This window comes from Bos mutus, chromosome 14 (genome assembly GCF_027580195.1).
Source record: "Bos mutus isolate GX-2022 chromosome 14, NWIPB_WYAK_1.1, whole genome shotgun sequence".
Classification (NCBI taxonomy): Eukaryota; Metazoa; Chordata; class Mammalia; order Artiodactyla; family Bovidae; genus Bos; species Bos mutus.
Window position 1 is genome coordinate 66,065,865 of NC_091630.1, and position 10,618 is coordinate 66,076,482.

Consider the following 10,618-nt stretch of genomic DNA (forward strand, 5'->3'; position numbering starts at 1 on the left):
TTTCAGTTCAGTTCAGTTCAGTCGCTTAGTCGTGTCCGACTCTTTGCAACCCCATGAATTGCAGCACGCCAGGCCTCCCTGTCCATCACCAACTCCCGGAGTTCACTCAAACTCATGTGCATCGAGTCGGTGATGCCATCCAGCCATCTCATCCTCTGTCATCCCCTTCTCCTCCTGCCCCCAATCCCTCCCAGCATCAGGGTCTTTTCCTATGAGTCAACTCTTCACATAAGGTGGCAAAGCACTGGACTTTCAGCTTAAGCATCAGTCCTTTCAATGAACACCCAGGACTGACCTCATTTAGAATGGACCGGTTGGATGTCCTTGCAGTCCAAGGGACTCTCAAGAATCTTCTCCAACACCACAGTTCAAAAGCATCAATTCTTCGGTGCTCAGCTTTCTTCGTAGTCCAACTCTCACATCCATACATGACCACAGGAAAAACCATAGCCTTGACTAGACGGACTTTGTTGGCAAAGTAATGTCTCTGCTTTTTAATATGTTATCCAGGTTGGTCATAACTTTCCTTCCAAGGAGTAAGCGTCTTTTAATTTCATGGCTGCAGTCACCATCTGCAGTGATTTTGGAGCCCAAAAAAATAAAGTCTGACACTGTTTCCACTGTTTCCCCATCTATTTCCCATGAAGTGATGGGACCAGATGCCATGATCTTAGTTTTCTGAATGATGAGCTTTAAGCCAACTTTTTCACTCTCCTCTTTCACTTTCATCAAGAGGCTCTTTAGTTTTTCTCCACTTTCTGCCATAAGGGTGGTGTCATCTGCATATCTGAGGTTATTGATATTTCTCCTGGCAATCTTGATTCCAGCTTGTGCTTCTTCCAGCCCAGCGTTTCTCATGATGTACTCTACATAGAAGTTAAATAAGCAGGGTGACAATATACAGCCTTGATGTACTCCTTTTCCTATTTGGAACCAGTGTGTTGTTCCATGTCCAGTTCTAACTGTTGCTTCCTGACCTGCATACCAGTTTCTCAAGAGGCAGGTCAGGTGGTCTGGTATTCCCATCTCTTTCAGAATTTTCCACAGTTTATTGTGATCCACACAGTCAAAGGCTTTGGCGTAGTAAATAAAGCAGAAATAGACGTTTTTCTGGAACTCTCTTGCTTTTTCGATTTGATCTCAGGTATAGTTAATCTTCAGTTCCAGGGTGCATATGTTCCCATTTCTTTGTGGCCAGTTCTCAAGTGCTTTATTTCAGATGCTGGCAACTAGGGGATGGGGAGGGTGGCAGACATCTTGTCCAAAGGCTGATTCCCGCCCCCCTCTCCCCACTGACAAGCAGAGGGTGAGAGCTCTTACAGACAGAGTGAGGGGGGCTACATGCAGAAACAACAGTCATCTCAAACAGTCATCTTCACATTGGTCATCAGTGGTCTGACCAGCATCATCTTGCTTAAGGTACAGTTACTCTTCAGTTCCAGGGTCCATTTGTTCCCATTTCTTTGAGGCCAGTTCTCTGAACTGTGGCAGCTCATGTCCTGGGTGCAGTCTGGTCATCATGTAGTTAACTTCCCCCACTGGTGTTTTAGTGTCGGTAAGACAGCTCACAGGATATGGCTCAGAATATTATCTATAGTCCTTGAGAAAGAACTAAAGGTCCTAAGTATTATTATTTATTCTCCTTTGACTGTTTTCCTTTATTTCTGTATTTCTCATTTCTCTGGTTAAACTTCTTTGACTAGAATTTTCCGCAGACAAGAAGCAGGCCGAGGACACGGTCGGGGGCAAGGACCATAGAGCCCTGCTCCGTTTCAAAACCACATAGCTGGGAGCAAGGGAGGAAATGGTGAGACAGCCCCAGAAAAGCCTGTGCTCCTGCAAAGACTGTATAAGCGGGGAAGGTGAGGATGAGCCGTGAGCTTCTAGTAGGCAAATGTGAGCAGATTAGATTGGAGCCAGGGGACATCTGACACAATACTAATGACTGTATTGTTAAGTATCAGGCATACCAATGACTATTCGTATTGTGCAGGAAGGGTTTCTAATTTTCTTGATTCCTCTCATTAGGCACAGTGAAGGCATTCAAAGAATTCTTATAAATGAATTATTCTCTTATTAGCCCGGGAAAACCAAGGTCTTTTTTCTGAGGATAGATAGAAATACAGGTTTGGTTTTTCCAGAAATGGAGCAATTATCCTTCATTTATGTGTGCAATAATTGGACAATACACACTTCTTAAATTTCCAGAGGTAGAGAATTACATAAATGCAAGACCACTAATAAAAAACAAGGTCATTATCCATGACATGTGCAGAGGACCCTGAGATGAATGGGGCTCCCAAAGGAGTTCAGCCAAGCAGAGAAAGTACACACAGAGCTGACCATAGTACAACGAGGAAGGGTGGTATCCTACGGCTACTTAGAAAGAGGTGCAGAGCACAGAAGAGGGTGTTGTGCTGAGAGGAAAGGAGAAGAGAGTCAGGGTGGGGTTTATGACAGGCTGCTGTGAAAATTTAATTGGAGTGGGGCTTCCCTGGCGGTCCAGTGGATAAGACTCTGTGCTTCCAATGCAGGGGACGTGAGTTGGATCCCTGGTTCAGAAACTAAGATCTCACATGCCTCAAGGCCAATAAAAAAGAAAAAAAAAGAATAGGAGTTTGCCAGACGGGGATTGCAGGAGTGTATATCCTATGCAGAGGGGTTAGCATGAATGGACACACAGGAGCAAGACAGTGTTAAGCATTTTAAAGTAATGGCAAGTTCTCTGTGTTTGTAGAGCATGACCATGGTCGGTGCTATAACAAAAGGATAAAGAGAACATTGCTTTCTGCAATCAGGAGAAAGCTAAATGCCTCTGGTCATCTGGAAATAAGCTGAGTCACCTAAGTATTCTGAATGTCAGTAGAATCTTTGTTGTTTTTCTGTTCACATTACCCGATTAAGGGCAAAGTTTTTGGGTGAGGCTTGTGCCTTTAAATCTTGACATCCCACGGGTAGCTGGAAACAGTGTGGGTAGATGGCTCTTTGAGCTCTTGGAAGGTAAGCCTGAAATGAATCTTACTCATTCTAAGGTTGTGTGGGCTCATGGTGGGTATGACACATGACTGCTGGTCAAAATACAGGTGTTGACTTGATTCAAACGCTGTAGATGACTGTGAAAGCAAAAAAGATGGTAAGTCCTGTCTCTGAAAAGGGAAAGTATGACATCGGAAGTATGAGTCTCTTGGAGAAGAGAATCATATCTTTTTTTTTTTTTTTTGGCCAAATGGCATGTGGGATCTTAGTTCCCCAACCAGGGATTAAATTCGCACCCCCTAATTTGGAAGCAGAGTCTTAACCACTGGACTGACACAGAGGTCCCAGGAATCCTCTTTAATTACAGGCAAAATGAAATAAAAGGCTTGGATAGAGAAGTATTTTGTGTCTTGAGATTCTATGTTCTATATTCTTTCTTTGGACTTGCATGATTCCTGCAAGGACCCAGGCAGGCTACACAAAAAACCTACTTTATGAATTAATCAACTTAAGACAAAGTTCTTATAATTAAGCTCAACCATGGTCTTTAAAAAAAAAAAAATCATTTTCTTCTGTATTTTCCCTGACATTTTCTCTAAAGAGATAACAATTCTCTCATCAAATGTTTCCTTTCAGAGTCCATCTCTTATCCCCCTGAAATGTAAACTTCTCTGCTTGATGGATAATCTAGGTCTGTGGAGAAGAATTCAGATGTTAAAATCATAAAACAAGCCTAGTGTAAGGGATAACGATCGTGACTATATTCTACCCATTGTCAATCTCTTCAGTTATATCTAAATAATGAAACTGGACATTTGGTACAACAAGAAACTAATTTTCTTTTTTTTTTTTTATCTGTTTAGAGGTAAATCATTTGCTTTGTGTGCTTAATAAAACCTCTGGTCTTTAAGAGAGAGATTTATATTTATAATTGCTGCTTCATCCTGCAGAGGCTTTCAACAAATTTAAATTATATAAAAGTGTTTTGGACACTTTCTAAGTTTAAACATCTTGCCAATTGTCGTTCATCTACAGTAGTCCAAACAGTCTTGCCGAATTTTTATTTGTCTGAATTTAATCACAGGAGGTACAAGAAAGAAAATTTAAAAACTTGATATTTGTGGCTCAACCATAGAAGAGGCTGACCAGAAGAATATAAAATAGCCAATGAAAAAGAAAATCAGGCATTTAGTGTTTGTCTAAGGCTCATTAAGGCTTCCCTGGTAGCTCAGCTGGTAAAGAATCCGCCTGTAATGCAGGAGACCCCAGTTTGGTTTCTGGGTCAGGAAGATCCGCTGGAGAAGGGATAGGCTACCCACTCCAGTATTCTTGGGCTTCCCTGTGCCTCAGCTGGTAAAGAATCTGCCTGCAATGCAGGAGACCTGAGCTTGATCCCTGGGCTGGGAAGATCCCCTGGAGAAGGGAAAGGCTACCCACTCCAGTATTCTGGCCTGGAGGATTCCATGGACTATATCGTCCATGGGTCTCAAAGAGTCAAACACCACGGAGTGACTCTCACTCTCACTAAGGCTCATCAAGAAAACAAAGCAGAAATACCAGTACTGACTCTTGTCATGGTGATGATCCTTCCAAATCTTAAATGTATAGAAGCCCAAAGAAATGCTTCACAAGGCACGTGATCCAAGGACTCCAGGCTCTCTAAGGCAGTAAAATTTATGTTTAGGAATTTTGATTCAGGTGAGACAAGCCTGGTTTCTCTCTGTACCACTGTCTCCGCATCTCCCCATATTTGCCACCCAAAACCAGTCCTTTGGTTTTGTTATGGAGGTTTCATTACACAGAGCTTCCCAAGTGGCACTAGTGGTAAAGAACCCAGCTGAACACCAGGTCAGACTGGGCTCCCCTGGTGGCTCAGATGGTAAAGAATCTGCCTGTAGTTGGGAAGAGCAGCCTGGGGGCCCACAGTCCGTAGGCACCCAAAGAGTCGGACACAGCCAAAGTGCCTTAGCCCCAGAAAATGACTCAAGTGAAAGATCTGATTCCTTCTGAAGAAAAACTATTTCTGTGAGTGAAAGTTTTTCTTTGAATTAAGATCAGAATGAGGAAAGAACAGAGATAACAATCTATAAGACACACCAGTTGTGCATAAGTGTTCCTGCTTCACATTTTTGGGGTTTTATAAAAGCCCTCTTATTCTTTTTTTTTTGGTCTCAAAGCATGGCATATGGGATCTTAGTTCCCCCACTAGGGATTGAAGCTGTGTCCCCTGCAATGTGGAGTCTTAACCACTGGGCCACCAAGGAAGTCCAAAAGCCCTGTTATTCTTTTCACCAAATTTAAACCAAGACCCAGGGCCACTTCTACCAGAAGATTAAATTTTATACCCCATACATTTCTCTCCTCTTAATCTTGGTAATTATAGAAGTAGGTTTGCCAGATTTAGCAAATGAAAATACAAAATGTCTGGTTAAGTTTGATTTTAAATAAATAATAAATTGTTGGTAAAAGTATATGTTCCATTTACCCAAAAACTCAAATTTAACTGGGTATCTTGTGTTTTACCTGGCGAGCCTATTTAGAAGACTTCATGTTACCCTATCCAATAAACTTTTTCTTTGCTGGCATTGAATGACCTGATTTTGTTTGGGAATCTACTCCTTCTTAGGTGGATTTACTTCAGAAGTTAATCCTGATTGGTCTAAGTGAGCCATAGTAGTTCCATTCTCCTTGAGAGTGATTGGTTTAGATGTGGTATATGGTTCAATTCTTGACAATGGTGGTTCAGATGGTAAAACGTCTGCCTGCAATGCGGGAGACCCAGGCTTGATTCCTGGGTCGGGAAGATCCCCTGGAGAAGGAAATGGCAATCCACTCCAGCACTCTTGCCTGGAAAATCCCATGGACGGAGGAGCCTGATAGGCTACAGTCCATGGGGTCGCAAAGAGTCGGACGGCGACTTCACTACTAGGGTAGGGATTCTGGGAAAGGCTTCTTTGCTAATTGAAAGAAACATATGAAAAGAACTGACCTCTTTCATTTCTCTGGATGTTGTCCTGTCTAAATGTGACACCTGGAGCAGTGGCAGCAATCTCGAGACCATCACAAGGGCAGACTAGACTGGAGGACAAAGCTAACTTTTGGAAGGTGGCAGAGCAGGGAATTGGGAAGAACCTGAATCTCTAATGATGTCACTGATTCCCTGAATTAGTTAAGCCTGATATCTCACTTTGGAACTTCTTAGATGAAATAATAAAGTTTCCTTATCTTTTAAAAAATTAATTAATTAATTGTTTTGGCCACACCATAAATCTTATGGGATCTTAGTTCCCCAACCAGGGATGGAATCCAAATCCCTGCATCGCAAGGTGGATTCTTTACTGTGTGACCACCAGGAAGGTCCCAAAATTTCTTTACCTTATAAGGTATTTTGATTTGAGTTTTCTATTCCATGTAACCCAAAACATCCTAAATAATAAATTATTTATTAGACTGGAAAACCAAAGCGCAAATAAGTGAGATAAGTTATCCAATGTCACTGATCAAGGAATTACTGGGGTTGAATTTGCACACAGAGCTGTCTAAACTTCTCTCCGTTATACCAGTTCAATCATTTCCCTGAAGCGTGGCTTTGGGCAAATTCTACCACTTCTCTGAACTTTGACTTCCTTCTCTGTGAAATAGAGATGTACCTTTTCCCTTTTTTTGTTGTTTCGTCATTAAGTTGTGTGCGATTCTTTTGTGACCCCATGGACTGTAGCCCACCAGGCTCCTCTGTCCGTGGAATTCTCCAGACAAGAATACTGGAGTGGGTTGCCATTCTCTTCTCCAGGGGATCTTCCCCACCCAGGGATGGAACCCCAGTCGCCTGCATTGCAGGCAGAGTCTCTACCTCTGAGCCACCGTGATGCGTTAAAGATTTAAATAAACAGTGTGAACAGAAAGGTCAACATGAAGATACCTAATACGTTTCCTCCTTCCTTGCCCAATTTATGTTTTTATTCTTAGGAATAGTCCTTTGCTCCTTACTGTGTGAGCAGATGAATAGTCCTTTCCCTTGAAAAGGGCGGGTATACTATAAGGAGTTAGATAAGTAAAGTTTCCCATTCCATGAAAGTACTTAGACTCTTGGGTCTCACTGTTCATTGGACTGAATGAAGCTCATAACCTCAATGAGCTCTTCAGACTCTGGGGATCACTCACGATTGTGTCTACATGCTGGAGCATTTCTTTCCATTTTGTTATAGTTTTCCATTCCAGCTGTCACTCATCTTGAGTTTTCATGCTGTGGATGACACAGCGGGGAACAGCCCCCACTAGGAGCCAAAATGTAATGGTTCTCAGAACCATACTTTAAAAAAAAATTCTCTTATGGATCTGGAAGTCAGAAGTTCTAAATTGAGGTATCAGTAGGACCATGCTCCCTCCCAAGGTTGCAGGGCAGGATCCATTCTTGTCTTTTCCTATTTCTGGTGGCTCTGGGCAATTTCTTGGCTTGTAACTGCATCACTCCAGTCCTCCATCTTCCTGCGACCTTCCCTTCTGTGTTTCCCCCGATGCTTTCTAAAAACAGAGGCTTTCTAAACATGTTAGAACCATGCTTTCTAAAAACAGAGGCTGGGACACTGGTTTTCAGGATACTGGCTAAGTGAACTTGTAAAGGTTGCTTAATCATTCTGAGCTTTACTTTCCTTATCTGAAAAATGGAAATAATAAGACTTAACTTCAAAGATTGATGCCAGGACCACACGAGGTAAAAAGTGAAAGCTCCTGATATCTAGAAGTTGAACAGAGCATCATCACCTTCAGGGAGTCCTGCCAAACACACACCGCTCAACATTCTGTTACTGTCGTTACCTCTGCAGCTGCAGTGTCACCTGCCAAACTGTTCTCCTTCATAAAAAAAGATTCTTGAATTCAGCCTTTCCGTCACACATCATTTCTCTTTAGAAACTGAGCAGTAATCAACTTTCCAGACCTCATGTGAACTGCAGGGGCATGAATGGGTCACAGCTCAAACAGATCCTCCAGTCAGTTCTGATGCCTCACCAGCATCTCTGGTTTGAATATAAACAGCAAAATCTATGAGACTCTCTGAAAGCCCATGTTTGGGATTTGAGCAACTTGAAACCTGAGCAGATAATTACATACCCTCTGTTACAGTCCTCCAAGTTAACTTGTACCAACTGAGCTCGCTCAATCCATTTCAAAGGCTAAGGAAATTGACAAAATAAATTGTCTTCCTAGAATCAATATAAAATATGCTTCTACTGAGAAGTTACAGAGAAGATAGACTAAAAGAACCTTGGCTAGTGACTCAGTCTAGATTCTACCAGCCCTAAATCATTGCTCCAGCTAGGCTGTCTTTATGGAATAGCCCCTCGACCCTTCTCCATCTCTGCCCTCTTTGTGAAATCCAAAGACTCAAATATAGTGTGTGTGTGTGATCCAAAATAAACATTCCCAAAGCCGTAGGAAATTCTCTTGCTCCTTCCAAGCTAATTACCTGCCCCACAGAGGTAACCAATATTCTGACCTCTATCACCTTACTTTTCTGTGACCTTGAACTTCACATACATGAAATCATGAAGTTTGTACCCTTTTGTATTGGGCTTCTTTTGCTCATCAATGTATTTGTTGCATGATCCATATTTTTGCTTGTAGCCTTAGTTTTTGGTTTTATTTTTTTGATTGTGCCATGCAGCATGCGGATCTTAGTTCCCCAATCAGGGATCGAACCCATTCCCCCTTCAGTGGAAGTGCAAATTCTTAACTACTGGACCTCCAGAGAAGTCTCTAGTTTTTTTTTTTTTTTTTTTAATAGAGTTTATTAGTAGTTTTAGGCTCACAGCAAAATTGAGTCGCTGGTACAGAGATGTCCTATATACCTCCTGCCATCCACACAAGTGTAACTTCTCCCATTATCCATGTCCACACAAGGCTGGTGTTTTGTTACAATCGCCATGTGGCACAGTGGTTTTCAACCAGGGCAGGGCACCATCTTCTTAGGAACCACACAGGTGGACAAGTGTGGTGCTGCCTTAACTGTGACAATCACCAGCTCACTACCACCCTGCAGTGGGCAGGGGACAGGAATGATAAACATCCTGGACTGTGCTGTGCGGCCCCACAAGAGAATGATTAGCTCCACCTGTTTACTTTACAAGGGCGTTAAAGCCCAGGCAAAGGATGCTAGTCTGGGGTCATGTGGGGCGACATGAGCTAGGAATCCCAGTGCCCCATTCTAGCTTCAGTGCCCTTGCTTCTCTGACATAAGGTGCAGCTCTTAAGAGGATGAGCTCTGGAGTTCCGATAACCTGGGTTCAAATCCAAAGTCCAGTGTGTTCTGGGCAAGTTGTGTGATGCTGGGCAAGTTACTTATCCAAGCTTCAGTTTCTTTATCTGTAAAATGGGAATAACCTTAGTATTTGCCTTGCAGAGTAGTTTTCTGAGGATAAAAATGAGCTAATTTACCCACAGTGTGCTCAGAACTGCCTGGTCTATGGGGATGCACTTTGTACGTTGAGTGCCAGCTCTTTCTCACAGTATTTGGATGTGGTTGTTGTTGTGAAGATGGCTGTATGTTAGTCACTCAGTAGTGTCCAACTTTTTGCAACCCCATGGACTGTAGTCTGCCAGGCTCCTCTGTCCATGGATTTCTCCAGGCAAGATTATTGGAGTGGGTTGTCAATCCCTTGTCCAGGGGATCTTCCTGACCCAGGGATTGAACCTGCACACAGGGAAAGTTGCAGGCAGATTCCTTACTGTCTGAGCCACTGGGGAAGCCCCAGTGGGGTTCATACTCGTGAAGATGGCTAGTATTTTCCTTTTTTAAAAAAGTTTTAATGAAGTATAAAGTGTTTATTATCAAGCTGGGACTTCCCAGGTGGCCCAGCAGTTAAGACTGAGTGCTCCCAGTGCAGGGGTGAAGGTTTGATCCCTGGTCATGGCAACCCATTCCAGTGTTCTTGCCTGGAGAATCCCAGGGACGGGGGAGCCTGGTGGGCTGCCGTCTATAGGGTCACATAGAGTCGGACACGACTGAAGTGACTTAGCAGCAGGGAACTAGATCCCACATGAGTTCACAAGTCACAGCTAAGAGCCCACATGCTGCGATGAAGATCCTGCAAGTGGAAACAAAGATGCTGTGTGCCACAATGAAACAGTCAAACAAATAAAAAGCTCACATATCACAAGTGTGCAGATTAATGAATTTCTTCCAACTGGACTGATCCTCATAACTAGCATCATGATTAATACACAGGACATATCACTGGTACTCATATAACCGCTTTTGTTCCCTACCTGTCACTACTCCCCACAAAGAGCAAACTGTGAGTCTAAATTCTAACAGCTTCGATTCTTTCATGTCTATTTTCATACTTTGTATAATGGAATCCTATCACATGTACTTTTTGTGTGTGCTGGCTTCATTCTCTCAACATTGTATCTGTAAGTTCCATTCTGCCCCACCTCCCCCTTGTCCCCCTCTCTCTGTTTATTGGAAAAGAATAAAGTGCCAGCACAGAGGGAAAATATATGAGAGGGTGACTTAATGGAAATTTTTAAAGAGGAAAACTTGCTGCTTAGATTAGTTAAAGGGATTGTGTGAACTTTGCTGCCTTGTTAAAATCCCGGCACTTAAGAGTCCCAAGTGTGGTCAGAAGAGCCAATTAGTGATTTG